We start from the raw sequence: 15,136 nt of genomic DNA, 5'->3' as shown, positions 1-15,136 counted from the left end.
TGGGATCCTTAGTGAAATACAGCTGAAGGAACCGACTGGGAGTTCTGGGGCACCAGATGAAATTTTACATAAAGAAACTGCTGTGGAAAGTCCTTTGCCCTCTGGAGATGGATGATCTACAGTGGCCATCTATTTCTTTCCTTGGTATTAATAATGTGATGTGTATATTGAGCACCGCTTTGTGAGAAACCCTTTGATATCTTTGTTAAACATCGCCCTTTGCTGTAGCTTTATCTCTAGCAACAAATCTGGTGTGTTTTGTACAGACAGAATAAACGATAAAACCAACTTATTCTATTGAAGGAGGCCATTCAAATTCAAAACGAGATTACTTTGGACAAGAAAGGTGGTTTATCTGTCCCAGGGAGACGTGATCAGATATCACCGTGAAAGGCACAACACGGCAGCGCCTCTCAGGAGACCTTCACAAGGCAGGGCCGGGCAGAGCCAAGGGAACTCCCCGGGGAGGCGATCTCCCGCCTTCGGCTCCCTCAAAAGAGGGGTTCAGCCCCCTCAAAAGAGGGGTTCGACCCCCCTCCCGCAGCGCGTCCAAACTCGCCACCGGGTTCCCCTTCGCCGCCGCCCCCTCAGGGGGGTTCCCGCCTCCGCCAACCGCAGCCCCCGCGCGCCGCTGGCGGCAGCGGCCGTTTAACGGTCGCCCAACGGCCCGAGCCGCGCCCGTGAGGGGAAAGGGCGGCGGGGGGGGGGGGGGTTGGCTCCCGCCGCCGGGGCTGCAGCCGCGGAGCCGGGGGCAGCGGCGGCGTCGCCTTCGGTGGCGGCGCCTCCGCTGGTGCGGCCCCGGCAGAGGGAGCCGCAGACCGCCAGCCCCGCGGCTGAGGCGAGGCGGGGCGCCGGGGGCTCCTTTTTTTTCTTTTTTTTTTTCTTTTTTTTTTTTTTTTTTGTTTTTTTCGCCCCGTTTTAACGCTGTTGGTGAAACAAGCGGCTGGGGAGAAGCAAGACCCGAAAGCAACGCGGTCGCCTCCGGGGCGGCTCGTCCCTGGGCCTGGCCGCGCTGCTGGAGCCGCAGCTGTGGCGTGAGGGGCTGCTTAACATGCCGGCGGTGTCCCCCGCCTGCTGCTCGGCTCCTTCTGGGGGATCAGTCAGGCCGCTGTGGAGCCGCAGCTCACGGTCTGCGGTTCGTGTAACTTGATTTGACAGTCATTTCCATCGTTGTTATGTTTATTTACAAGAGGTGCCCCGTGATTCGTTCAGATTTTATCTGTCGTTTTTTCCTCGCTTTTCCAATCACGGCTTCATCATTTCCCAGCTAATTCTTGGGGGCTGCCGTGCCTCCTGGCTCCCCAGGTGGCATTCGCTTCTTTGTGCTGCGCTCCAAGGAAGAATGTGTGCAGGACCTGCTCACCCTTGCGTAGGTAAAACTGCTATGGTCTTACCTGAAATCTCTAATATTACAGGTGTTTTCTGGTTTCCATCCATTTAGTTTTGTACTAAAAATCAAACAAACAAAACTTGCTGCCTTTACCTTCAGATGCTTTTTACCTTTGAGGAAGGTAAGTACAGCTTCATTACGCCAGTTTCAAAGAGCTGGATACCAAAACTAATTTGGCACAATAAAGTATGATGCTTTAAATGCTATAATGATTTGGTTTTTAATCACCTGTCCCTGGATTTGAATCTGAAACCTCTATCAAATCCCACTTGCATTCCTTGAATAAGATGTATCAAAGTGACTTCCAGAACAGTGTTTTCAACACAGGACACAGCTAACCAGTAGGAAATTCTGAGTGGAAGGGTTTATCATCCATCCTGTCTCTCTCTAGCATTCAAGCACTTAATTTGGAAACACTTGGGATATCATCTGGAGTTCTTTACTGAGCAGAGATGCCTACAAAGAGAACAGAGATTTTATTTTTTCCTTAACTTCTCCTCATTGTAGGAGAAGAGAGGGAGGTGTCATCTTGGTATATAACACCTTGTCAGAGAAACCATACAGAAAGTGACAGATTGTTTTCTTTGCGACCGCATGACTTTGAAAGTCACATCTTTACTCCCAGAACTACTGAGTAGCTTACTGGGAGAGAGGTGGAGTACATGTTACCTGCGTTATCGAGGCTGTGTTGTTATGCAGAAACCAATACATGGGAAAAGGAAATTTGGCTTCCACATGAAGTACTTCAGTCACCTGAGAGTCCAGAGTTCCGATCCCTGTCTCAGGGAACACGTAGTTATTTTACCAATTAATAATGGTCCCTGGAGTAATGCTGAAAACCCAATGCTGCCTTCTCTCAGGTGCATAATTTAAGTCCTCAGGTGTTTTTTAAAAGCAGACCATTGCCCTCAATAGGCCACAGCTGAGTGAAAGCTGTTGAGTAGTATTTTGGGATCTTGATATGTTAATTATGCACAAGACCCAACCAGCTGGCTGTCTTTGTTTTCCTCTTTAAAGAAAAAAAAATCCAAGAAATAATGGTGTGATCCTCTTTCTCCAGATTTCCTGCAGGCATCTGAATGGTAAGATGTTTTTTGTGGTTTTTTTTTCTGTGACACAAATGGCTGCTTTGGAAGTAAGCAATATCACAAGCCATGTTTTACTGTCTAAATTATATGTGTAAGCACAGTGAAAATTTCAGGATGGAAATTTTAAAGGTGATGAAAACAATGATGTAAGTACATGCATGTGCTAGGTATGCAGATAAAAGGTACAGAAAGAACTTCTAAAGCGGGATTTACATATATTAACTTTGTAATTGTATGCAGAACAGGCAATTACATCAGAGTTAATACAATAATAGTAATAATGATTTGTACTAGGTAATTGAAATTTATGAAGCAGTTTTGGTGTCTAATAAAGCTGTGATGTCTTCAAGTAGAGCTAATGAGTATGACGGAAATTACTAGCATGAATAAACTTAATTAATGTTGCGTTTGTCAAACAGAGAGAGTAAAATATTTTTAAAAGGTGTCTGAACATTAGTGTCATTATATAAACGGGAAACTGAGGAAGGAATGTAAGTCACATTTTGGTTTGCTTTGCAACTCAAGTCAGAAATGGGATACTGCAGCCTTTCATCTAAAACCCCTTTCCTCCTGCTCCGTGAAACCTTGCCTGTTATTTACAAATACTGTGCAAAGTGCTGGTGTGCTTCAGCGTGGCTTCCCTGCCTGTGGCGTGTTCCCCAGACCACTGTTGTGTGTAGCACAGTTTGCCTGCTTTGCTCATGTTTGCACCACTTTAACAGTTCCTTTGACTGTAACTGTTACTGCTGAGCTGTGGTGTGTGGCACTCATAAGGAGTAAGCAGGTTGCTTCTGGCTCAGGGCGTCATGTCTGTGAGGAAGGAAAGAAATGAGATCTCTGAATGTGAGAATGTTTTTGTTTGAGCATGGCTTTTTAAAGTACTGTTTCTGTGCTTGGGGTTAACGTTAAGGTTACTTCCTTTATCCAAGAGTTTTAATTCTGTATTCTTTCTTTTCTTCCGCACTGTAGGATATATTTCCAAGACAAGAGCAATTGCTTTTTCTCACTAGAAAATTCTGTGTAATTTGCAGATGAGGTAATTACCATCCAGTTAGAACGGTCCTTGTTTTGTCTGTTCTGTGGGGGTTTCACCTGGACAGAGAATTAAGACCTTCATGCTGGGAAGGGTTCGCTTTTGTTTATGTCCTTGTTTTATTGCAATGTCAGTCTCCTACAGAGAGCATGTCTGCTGTAGGGTAGGATGAAATGGTAGGGAATGGACCCTTTCAAACTCTCTTGCTGGTCACATTACTTTCTCTTGCTTCAGAGAAGTGCTGGGTCATAATGGTATGGATTGTTGGTGAGGAGTGATTTGGGGGGGATGCAATTAGGAGGGACAGGGGAACACTCCAGGAATAAGGTAGTAGAAGAAGTGGCAAGCGAGTCAAATTGTTTTTGAGATGCGGTGTTAGCAGCTTGGAGCTCTGCTGTCGGCAGGGAGTAAGGACTGCAGAGGGCACAAAGGTTCTAAGTTGAGGTGTACTGGCAGAATTATGTATCAGTATTTTGAGAACTAGGAATTTGTTTATGGAATTAGGTTCTCTGTTTCCCTCCTTTCCCACTCCTTCCTTGCCTCCAGCTGAGCTCCTAATGGAAGGGCTGGGGGGAGGGGGATGGGAAACAGCAGAAGGATGTTTATTGCTGCTAGGTAGGAATGTAAATTAACCAACTAATGATGTGCATTGAATAAATGGGTTTGGTTTTCTTGTCTTACTACTTAGTGCAGATTGCTACAAACAGCCTGTCTCTGCCTTTCACTCGCACATAAGCATGTGTAAATTTGCCCTATTCCTAAGACAGTCTCACCAAACTGAGTCTTGTTTTTGAGCATCTTGCCGTCTTGTTTTTGAGCATCTTGCCGTCTTGTTTTTGAGCATCTTGCCGTCTTGTTTTTGAGCATCTTGCCGTCTTGTTTTTGAGCATCTTCCCCTTCCATAGGAACTGTAAGTTTCTTGAATCAGGTGTGACATGGCGAATCTCCACCAACACTGGTCACATTTAGGACTACAATGCAACGTGGGAAAGATGGGTCTGGTTGCCAAAGCTCTGGGAACCCTTCCTTTTTTTTTTAAGTATGAAAGTGGGATTTGAAAGCCAGTGAGAGCAGATGGAATGGTGGTGCTTCTCCACTGCCCTCTTTATTGCTTGGTGAATTCTGAAGTTTGTCTGGGTGCAGGGCTGGCTGATGTTTGTCCACTCCACAGGGAGTGACCTACAGTAAAGGTGCCAGAAAGCTTCACACATGCACCTTTTCCTTCAGCTGCATTTCTGAAGGGAGTTTGAGCTGTTATGAAGGCATTGAGGTGGGAATGTTCCACATCCTCCTTTAGCAGGAGGAAGTAAAATGAGAGGCTCAGCGGTATTCGTTACTGGGCATGCTGTGTTTGACAAATGACAGCAATGGGAAGCCAAGGGGTGATGGCCTTAGGTGAGATCAACTCTGATCTAGCCACTGGTGCTGAGCAGCCAAGAGAATAATCGGACTGACACAAGCAGCAAAAATGAGTGAAGCTACACATCATGCCAATTGACCTTGGAATTTAACCGAGGACTTTGCCAATTTAACCCAAGAATGAGGAAGGAGTGGTTCAGTTCTCTCTGAAAACTGGAGGAGCCATCAAAGTCCCTTTCCATACAGTAAGAAACACAGGTCACTAGGCTGCATTGTAAGTAGACATAATGCTTGCTTCAGCTGCCTCTGGTTTAATGTAAGAAGGTGGTGTGAGCCAGTCCTGGAGTCCGGTGTCATGACTGAGTTATCTCGCACAGCCCTTCTAGAGGGTCAGGCTCGGATAGTTTTCTGGTTGGTATCTGTTGCAGGTTTGCCCTTATCATATAAGATTCCATTTTTTTCTTGCTGAATAATCCAGCCTGTTTCCCCCCTTACCTCACCAGCCCAGCGCGAGGCTTCCTTGCTTACATATGTAGGAAGCTGGGACAGTAACGTAAAACTGGGAGCTGTCTGCTGAAAACTGCTTGGCTTCGTTCAGTACAAAGGCTTGCAAAATGCAAGCTTGTCTGGGGACAGCAATTTCTCTCTTCGGCAGGTAGTAGAGAAGATGGGTGACTGCTTTAAGGGAGCGCTGCAAAAACTTGATGATGTTGTTGTTGTTTTTAAATCCTTTCCCTCTGCTGTCTTGTTTTATCTTCTTTCCGTGCTTGTTTTGCCCCTATGCGCAGGCTGAGCCTGAGAAATAAGGATTATCTGCTAGGGTAGTAAATTCAGCTCCTTCCCAAGCCACTCTCATAATCCTCACCGTGTCTGTGAGGATGGCTCAAGCAGGGTGGTGTGAAGAGAAATACTGGTGAGAAGGTGTGAAGAAGAGAGGAAAGACTTGCAGTAACAAAGATGCTTTTGCTTTGGCACAAACGGTTATGATCTCTTCCTGCTTGTTCAATTTCTGCATAAACACCCTGATCCATGAATTGTATATTCTCTGGACAGCATGTCACTTAATTATTTTTCACTGGATGGAAAAACTGTAATTCCACTAAATTAAAAATAGAGCCGCAAATGGGCTTGCTTTGATCTCTGTGGTGTCTGAGGCAGAGGAACAAGATTAATTCCTGCAATTAGATGTTAATTGATGTCTGAGCGTGTCTATTCCTAGAAACAGCAAGACCACATATAGCATAACTGCCACCATTTAAACAGCATCGTCTGCCCTCTGTGCTCAGCAAGCGCAGGGCTGGAGGAGGCGGCACTTATTAGGGACCCACATCTAGATAACTGAGCAGAGACTTGCGATGGGGAAGAGGGAGTGCAGCCACTGAACGGTTATGATCTGGTGGTTAAATGCACGGGGTGTTACAGAAGAACTGTGGGTTTGTTTGTTAAACATACAGCCACTTTATTTTCATTTAATCGCTGGTCAAGTCTGCTTGAGATTCGTATCATAAGCAACTACAAAGGTTTATTACAAACTGATGAAATACCTAATAAAGGAAAAAAAAAAAAAAGACAAAACAAATTTTCTTTGGCCTTTGAAAAACCATATACCAACAGTTTTGATTAAATGGAATAAGAGGTCATTGAATCTGGTCTTTTACCTACTGTGTGTAACAGCTTCAGCTACATCCATTTCAATAATGAAATTCTGTTTCTGTGCTGCCTGTGCCTTATATATAAGCACCATGCACTGTATATATTTCATTTTGTTTCCATTTTACAATACAGTAAAAATCTTTTTCAAGTAGAATAGATGCTAGCCTTGGATACTGAAGTGCTGAATAGAATAATAAATCCTGTGCATCACCAGCTTGACTTTCATCCAGGAGTCTCAAAGAGCTTTATAAACATCAAGTAATCTTTCCAGCATGCCCATCACAACTGGAGAGTATTGGCACTGTTCTGCAGCTATTATTATTAATTTGTATCATCGCATCTAAGAGCTCCAATCAGACTCAAGACTCTGCTGTGTCTCTAATGAAAAGCCCGATCCCAAAGACCTTTGAACAATTAGAGAAAAATAGGAGAGGGACACAAGAGGCTGGAGGAACACAGGGTAACAGTAGAAGGGGGAAAAAATGGCAACTTGGGAAGTGACCAGTGTTGGAGTAGCCTGGTCTGTCCAGCCATTGTCACGTATCTTGTAGGCAGTGCAGTGGAGATGAGTCCTGACGAAGTTTTTCGATGGCTCTTTGGATTTTACTGTGTGACTGCTTCCATGTTTAAAGGGCAGCACAGGGAGGGTACGCCTGAGGCACAATGGCTTGATGAGCAGTTAAGTTTGCCTCAATATTAGGAAAAAAAATTGTAGAGTGGAGGTAACTGAACTCTGAAGGAGTAAAGACCATTGTTTTATGTGTGGTAGTAATGGAAATGGAACCAGTGGGCTGAGGAAAACAGAGTGGCCAGCCCCTTGCCCTAACAGAGCTGTCAATGAACTGAATGTGGATAGTGGGTGTTACGACAGAGCTTGCTGTACCTGCACCCTGTGGTGATTGCAATTTTGTATTCCTGTTTCCAGATATGCTTAGTGAGGATTTCTCAGCAGAAAAAGGAAAATACTAAGACCATACCACCTTATGTCGAATTCTGTATAAAGCCTGGTCACTTGTGGTCAAACCAATTAAACTGCAGCAGGTGTGAGGAGAGCTCTTCTGATGATTCAGCAAGTGCAGAAGCAATTTTAGGAAGCAACATCTGGCACGTTTAGGCTGTGCAGTGATTCTTGAAGCCTTCTGCTGTGTCACTTGGGCTTACCCTTGCATTCTTTGTGCAGTCTAGTAAGTGCGGCAGTGCTTTTGGGGTAAGGAAGAGCTTTCTGCTGGGATTTCCTCCCAGCCCAGTGGCAGTTAACACCTGGGATAGTAGGGAGAGTGCTTAGCTCGGAGCATCCCCTACACCAACAGTTGGGGGGGAGGGGGGTGGGGGGTGAGGTGCATCTGAGCCATCCATGCTATGTGTGAGTTCTTTACTTGATAAGCAAGTGGAATGTCTCATTTTACAGCTCCTCTACTGCAGAGCTAACTGGGGTTATAATTCCCAGCTTGGGTCTCTCAAGGCCTGCCTCAATGGCTGCAGCCGGCAAGTTGGCCGGAATATGTGTCTGCTAAACTCTGTGCTTTTCCTCGGCGTCGCCAGTGGGCTGAGGTGGCTGCTATGTCACAGAGCTGGGTTTTGTGAATCCCGGTCTGTGATTCTCTGAGTGTATCATAGAATGGCCGTGCTTAAGAAACGCCTCTTGTGAAGTCTGAGTTCCTTGTGGTCAGCCGTGTTATCCCTGGCTTTAATCTAGAATCCCAGAGACTTTGTGGTCTAGGGAGGCGTCTTCCAGCCCAAGGATAATGGACACAATATAAACACGGGGCTGCGCCTTAAATGTAACGAGTCAGGCTGACTTAGAAACCCTGGCTGTTGGTTCATTCTCCTCCTGACTAGTGACCTTACAGGAAGCTACTGGATCTTGCTGGGACTTGCACAGGTGAAGGAAAAGAGGGGTGACACTGTGGGTGACTGCCCTTTAACATCAGCGAATGCTGCATGCATTCCTTTTGCGTGTCTGGTTTGTCCATTCCCTTTCACAACTCCCTGCTGGGTTATAATATCCGTGTCTCGTTCTGATGCAGTGAGATTTCACAGCCATCGTAGTGCTGGTCTGTCCTGGTGATCAGCGCAATACCTTGCGGCTGTTGGTCTCTCTGAAGATGTTACTGGAGCTGAGGAGCCAGCTCAAAGGCAAGCAGCCAAGGCTGGAAAAAGGACGCTCTGACTGCACAGATCAGACTAGTATTTTACTTTGCAGGCTGTGATTCTGCTTCCTTCTGTGAGGTAAGGCAGGTCCAAGCTTGGTCAGTTCTTAGGTGGGAGAATGCTAAAGGAAAACCTTGTGCTGCAAGGAGTGTTGGGGTTTTGATGGAGGAGCTGGCATTCCTCTCCCTTCAAGGGCGGGCACCACTTCAGTGTGATAACAGGCGATGTTGTCCTTCTGGAAGTGCCATCATTCATGCATGACGTGAAAATTGCATCTGGTTTATGCTGCAGTTGAAAACTTCCCAAGGCGCCGAGAGTCTTATCCTGTGTGGCCCGTTCAAATTTCCATGTAAACAACTTCAGCGCTGCCTCCCTAAATCTATGTTCGTACGGTAACAAATGTTTGAGGTGCTGCGTGTGAAGGACTGCGTTTGCGAGAGGAGGAGAATGCGTGCAAAGTGTTACTGAAGTGCTGGTGATAAATGGTAACTTAGTACAAGATTTTAGCTTAAACCAGGTGGAAATGGTTTTATTTTGCATTTGCAACGGGTTAAGAGCATACATGGCCTTGGCTGCTGTTGCTCAATGGACAAGTTGTAATTCTCTGCACACCACGGTAACTCAATTGCTTGCAGTTCTGTTCTGGATGGAGACAGCAATCTCATTTGAACATGATTTGGATTTTCCATGCCAAAGAAATGCGTAGTGTTGCCAGTGTGCTCAAAGGAATAGTGATTAATCTGTTTAATCCACATATTTGATGATTTTTCTGTGTGAAAAGGGTTGGGCTTTGTTTACTTCAACGTAGGGAAACTCGGCAGAAGGAAAGTGCTGTTCGTAGTCAAGGTTTTCTTTCTGTAAGAACAAATTCTTTGTCATTGGGCCTTTGCAAGTGAGTCTAGGTCTAGCAGTAAAATTTCAGTCGTGGAGTGAACATTTGGAGTTTTCTAGTGCAAAGGATAATGAGATGTACTGATGCCTCGTATAATCTCCAAAGGGCATATCTCGATGCTTATGGCATTCTAATTGCCATGTGAAGCATTTCAGTTCTCTGATCCGGAATTGTTGGGCACCTAGGCTTCGCGTGGGATTTCTAATGCTGCTTTGTTGCACTTAGACTTTGGTATGACTGTGGAGACTCATAGCGAATACTTCTGATGATATTTTAGCATTTTTGCTGCCTTTTAAAATGTAAGATGAAAAAGAATGTAATGAGCCACCTAATCCGTGCAGTATGTGTGCTCTCCCCTTCTTACATACAAGAGGAACTGCTTTTTTTCTTCTCGCCACTAATTGATTTGATCTTCCCTTGATACTGCTGAAGGTAAGATGCTGCTATGTGCTTGGAACAAGGAGGAAAAATGGCACGTACAACGTAGGACCGTTCAGCTACCACTGAGAAACATCTACTAATGACACTGATTTCTCACCTCCATCTATAGTGACAGAATTGCTTGAGAGGCAGAGGGTGGGGGCCCAAGCTGAACCACCGTAACCTGTCTTGCCTTTGAACGGGAAACCTTCTGGGTGATTGTTTTACCTCATGGGTGCCTGTTTTACAAAGTCAGCAAAATGATTCCAAATGAGAGAAAAGAGCCTAGCCAAAGTATGCCATCTCAGATGTCCTATTTGATGGTGGGGAGATGAGAGAGGTAGAGGGGTGCTGCATAACTGTAATTAACAACAACAAAACATTATTTTTGCTTTTTCAAAAGGCACTTCTTACAGTTTCATCTGCTGGGTTCAGCATCTGACATTGATTGGCTTGTGCAGCCTGACTCTGTTTCTGGTATTCTCAGTGGAAATGTATTCCAGAAGACAGAAGTGGGACAAATTAGGAACTAAAGCCATCCCCATGCTAACTAACTGGATGTATTTATGAACATCCAACAAACCCACAACTGCTGTTGAAGCTATTACCTCAAATAATCATGACAATTCTCAAAATTTGTAGGTATAAAACAGCTTGGCAGCTGGGAAAGGCATCTGTAAAAAGGGAGAGCTTTTTAAAAGCATTTGGATTACAGGTTCACACATCTCATTTAAAAACAAAATGAAAAAAGGGGAGCTGTTTCACAAACCGTCTCCCTCTGATGCCTGTACAGTGCAGTGAACACGTACCATCGTGCCATTTCGGTTCTGCAGAACAGAGAAGCCCCTCGGAATGAGCTGAGCCACTGCACAGGTTTTCAGGCCATCTGGCACACAGTGCTCAGCTGTCCATCACTTGAGACCAGTGTCACCTCTGGGCTCAGGGAGACCGTCTGTAGCTCCGTTTCTCTATGACTGTCGTTTGTTGACATCAGGAAATGGAGGTTATGGACGTTATTTATGTGACTAAAACAAACGGTACCTTATTGGCAGCAGCCTTCTGTTTAGTTTCTTCTTTGTAAAGGGAAGAATATTCTCTTTGCAGCTCTTCATGGCTTATTTTTAAGTTGTGCATCAAATCTGACAACAAAAATCAAGGTTTAACACTCTGAATTAAATTTAGCTAGCCCATTGTTCCCAGGTCTTCTCTTCATGCTGAATGAGTTTTTAGTTACTCTTGGCTGCAGGAAATTGATTACCTTGGGCGTACGGTAGTAATGCAGATTTCGGGCATATCAGTTGAGCTCTGCTCGGACAGTTCTTGGTGTTTGGTTTTGAGTAGATGCAAGCGGTACCAGATGGAGGGCTTAGGCAGCGAAGGGTATAGCTGCTTGCTTTGTTCAGTTCGTTTCAAGTGCTGTGGGTTGTAGCAGAGCAGCAGTGAGGAAGAGCTGCCTGTTTTTCTTCTTGTAGCTGCTGCGCTCAGGTGAAATACTGTGGAAGTACTTGCACATTCTCTCAGAAAAAAACAGCCATTCTTCTCAGTTAGGAAAACCTTTTAGAGGGAAAGAAGAGCAGCGACAGGCGTAGGAAACTCCAGCAGAAGAGACAGAGTCCCTCTCTCTTTCCACAAGGATGAGGCAATGAGGAAGGGAGGATTTGCTTTGAAACGTATTGACTGCCTTACCGAGCACATCTCGGTTTTTTATCTGTTTGAAGAGAGGGCTTATTTTAGAGCCTAATAAACTGGAGCGTGTTCTGGTTTAGAGATTGGGAGCTTCTTGGCGTACTTTGATGTGCTTATCTGAAAGAAAAGGTGGGAAGTAGTTCCACATGAATACTCTAGCTGATTCAGGGTCCTGTCACAGCCTGTTTTTCTTCTCTCTCTTTGTGTTAATTGGACAAATGGAAAATAATTAAGAGGGGACATAGAACAGGCCACCTGGATCAATAAAAATGTCTGTCTGGCTGCATCAATGTAATAGGCAGAGCTAATGTCATTTGGCTAAATAAATGGGTGTGTTTTGGGCAGCGTCGTGGTTGTCCAGAGTGCTTTAAAAGCAAAGATGATGACAGAGCTCAGCAGCTGCAGGCTAGCGTGGCCTGGTGATCTTGGAGCAGAAGAGACCTTGTCCAGTTTCCAACAGCAAATGGTCTTTGTGCCAAGGCATCAGCCATACTGAGGTCAGCAAATGGGCCATGAGTCTCAGTAGGGCAAGGTTTGGCACAGTTTAGCTGCCAAAATGCCGAATATAAGACATAATACAAATTTTTACCGGTCTGGTCAGTGTTGCTGCTGCAGTCCTTATTGCATGGTGGCAGTGTGCTGATACCGAGGTGTTGAGCGCTGCGTGGCTAGCAAACCTACAGTCAGGAGATCACAGCATTGCACTGGTCTAAATCTGACCCACTACAAAGAAGGGTGTCTTCTTTTGCTCACTTTATTTCCCACAGCACTTAACTAGAATTCCTTGTACAGAATTGTTGTAACACAGCTGCATAATGCTGTGCATTTAAGTTCTGTCTACAGAATTGTTATGAGCAATATCAACCTAAAACTGGGGTTTTTTAAGAGTGACATTGTGCATAGGCTTTGCTGCCTGAAGAGATGGTAGCAAACTCATTTTCACAGCACTTTTAGTATTTGCTGTGGGTTTTTTTGAAGTTGTCACTATTCACCCAGAAATTTACCAAAAACAAGTCTTGTGCAATTTCTCTGGTGCTGCAGCATTCCCAGAGAGGGTTTCTTTAAATATCAGTGGAAGGGGAAGGAATCTTAATGGTCAAACTGAAGCAGCTGCTACTTTATCTAGGAATAAGTTTCATTTCAGCCAGATACCAGAAGTTATTTGATACATCTCTTGCTTCTCAGCTGCTAAATGCTGCAGTTCAATAAATTTTGTCCATTGATCATTAGATAAATATAGATGTGAAATTGGAGTGCTACCAAAGACCTGATCTATGGAAGAGGTAGCCATGTGAGAGAATTTCTGCTTTCAAGGCTGCTGAAACTTAAATGAAAGGAAACCCTGACCTTCAGGTTTACTTTGTTCACCTTCCCCTTCGGAAGCCACATACTTGGCATATTTATACTGGGTAAAATAAACGTGTGACCCTTTCTCCTACATACAGGCAGCTTTTTTTCCTGATAGAAAAGGTTCTTTATGCTATTCTGAAATTAATACTGACAGGCGGCCTCTTAATAGCCTGTATGTAACATTTTTTTACAAATATTTCAGTGCTTTACAAATGTGATTGCATGCTTTGATCCCTTTCCCAAAGGGCAAATACCTCTGGGAGGAAACAGCCCCATTTGCAACATCACAAGCAAAATCAAACACACTCTTAGTGTGAGAAATAGTAGTCCAGCTAACCTTGGAGGAAACTTAGATGGCTTGTAAGTCAGTCTAGTATAGTCACCCTGGTTAGTGACCTGTCCTCCCAGTAATCTTCCATGTCTATTTGTTTCTCGTTTCTTATGAAAACCAAATACTGAGCCAAAGCCCTAGTTCAGCACGGAGTCAGATATTTTATGTCGTATCTTGGCATCGTGCAGTCACTGCTGGGCTCATCTGGAGCAAACAGAGAATGAACCTGTGGCAGAGAGATCTCCTGTTCCTGAGGAAGAGTTTGGTCTTGTTGCACCAGCAGGTTGGGTCAGTAACTAAAACTAACTTCTGCAGGAAGCTCCGTGTCCAAGATGATAAAATGGGCACTGTTCACTAAATGAACTGCTAGATTCTGCTTTCAGCCTGGCTTCCAAGAGAGGCTGGTTAGTGCTAATCCTAAAAACCAGCAAAGCAATTTCCCTTGTTGCATACCAGGAGGACGTTCCACCCAAGTCTTGCATCCCCCCCTTTTACTGGTTTGGCGTAGTCAGTATGGACAAATACACAAACAGAGCTTGATTCTTGTACGTGAGTGGGTTTGGGCTGTAACTGTGTCAGAGCTGGCTACCCCGTTCAGATAAATTCAGGATGAGTGGACTCTTTAGAGAAGTATTACTTCAGTCCTTGTCAAATTACATGGACAAATTGCTGGACTGCTCGCAAGTGAAGGTCGTGTGGTCTGTCATCTCGGATCAAACAACGCCTGTATGAGACTGTCCTGTGAGTGTCCTAGGCCTGCTGCAGCTCAAGGAACATGGCCAGGTTCCAAATCCTCCAGAAGGAAAGATGTTTATTTGTTTGTTTGCTTGTTTGTTTGGTTTTGTGGTGTTTGACTAAGTCTTTGTTTGCTCGGCGCCTCTCCAATTCAAACAGTTAAGTTTGAATAAGTTAATAAGTTGTTAACAAGGCCTACGCACCAGCAGAGAGGCAACACAAAAGGCTGGCTGGAACAGCATCATGGAAAGCCTTTAACTGCTGCGGACCTTTGAAGTTCAGCTGCTTCCATTGACTCTGAGAGTTGGCGTGCAAGAGTTGTACTTTTGTCTGGTTATGCTGGCACAGCTAGGGCCCCAGTAGTCACGGACAGCAGCCTCAGTAATTTTATGCAATAGAAGCATGGCATGAAGAATGTGCTTCTGGCTCAAGGGAGCAAGTCACTCTGTCATTTTTTTTTTAAACTGAAGACTATGTACCTGGCAGCTCTGAATTGACATGCTGATGAATTCTGTGCAGGAAGAGTTTACACAGATTCCTTGGAAGTATTTACTATTTTAGATTTCTCTGGTTTTCTATATTTAGGGGACCAACCCCTTAGCCATACGCTCCAAAGTAAAGGATAAAAATTAGCCATTCTAAGACTTAATGCTTTCATTCTCATATGCTTTGGAGTAGCACTTATCTAGTAATGGAATTACACAGTACCCACAAACTATAGTTCATAGTTAAGCGCTCTCAAACAGAAAATTACACCAAGGAATCCATAAGCAGTAAGAACAGCAAGGGTCAGACTGTCTTACCATGAAGAATTACATGGTGCAGGAAGCCTTATTGCCTTTTGTTCTGTCTGCTGTTAATGCCCCAATCTCAGCTCCCACGGTGCTTTCTGAGAAATCAGAAATGTAGTGTTATATTTGAAACACATTTTAGTATTAGAATTCGGTTTGGTACATGTTAAATGAAACTGTGTAATCCTCAGATACTTAGCTCTGTCCGATGTGTTTTATCTTCAGACTGCTCTCAAAATAATTGATCCTCCTTGCCT

Source organism: Leptosomus discolor, chromosome 2 (assembly GCF_034619465.1).
Source record: "Leptosomus discolor isolate bLepDis1 chromosome 2, bLepDis1.hap2, whole genome shotgun sequence".
Lineage (NCBI taxonomy): Eukaryota > Metazoa > Chordata > Aves > Leptosomiformes > Leptosomidae > Leptosomus > Leptosomus discolor.
Note: the sequence above shows the minus strand (reverse complement) of the source record.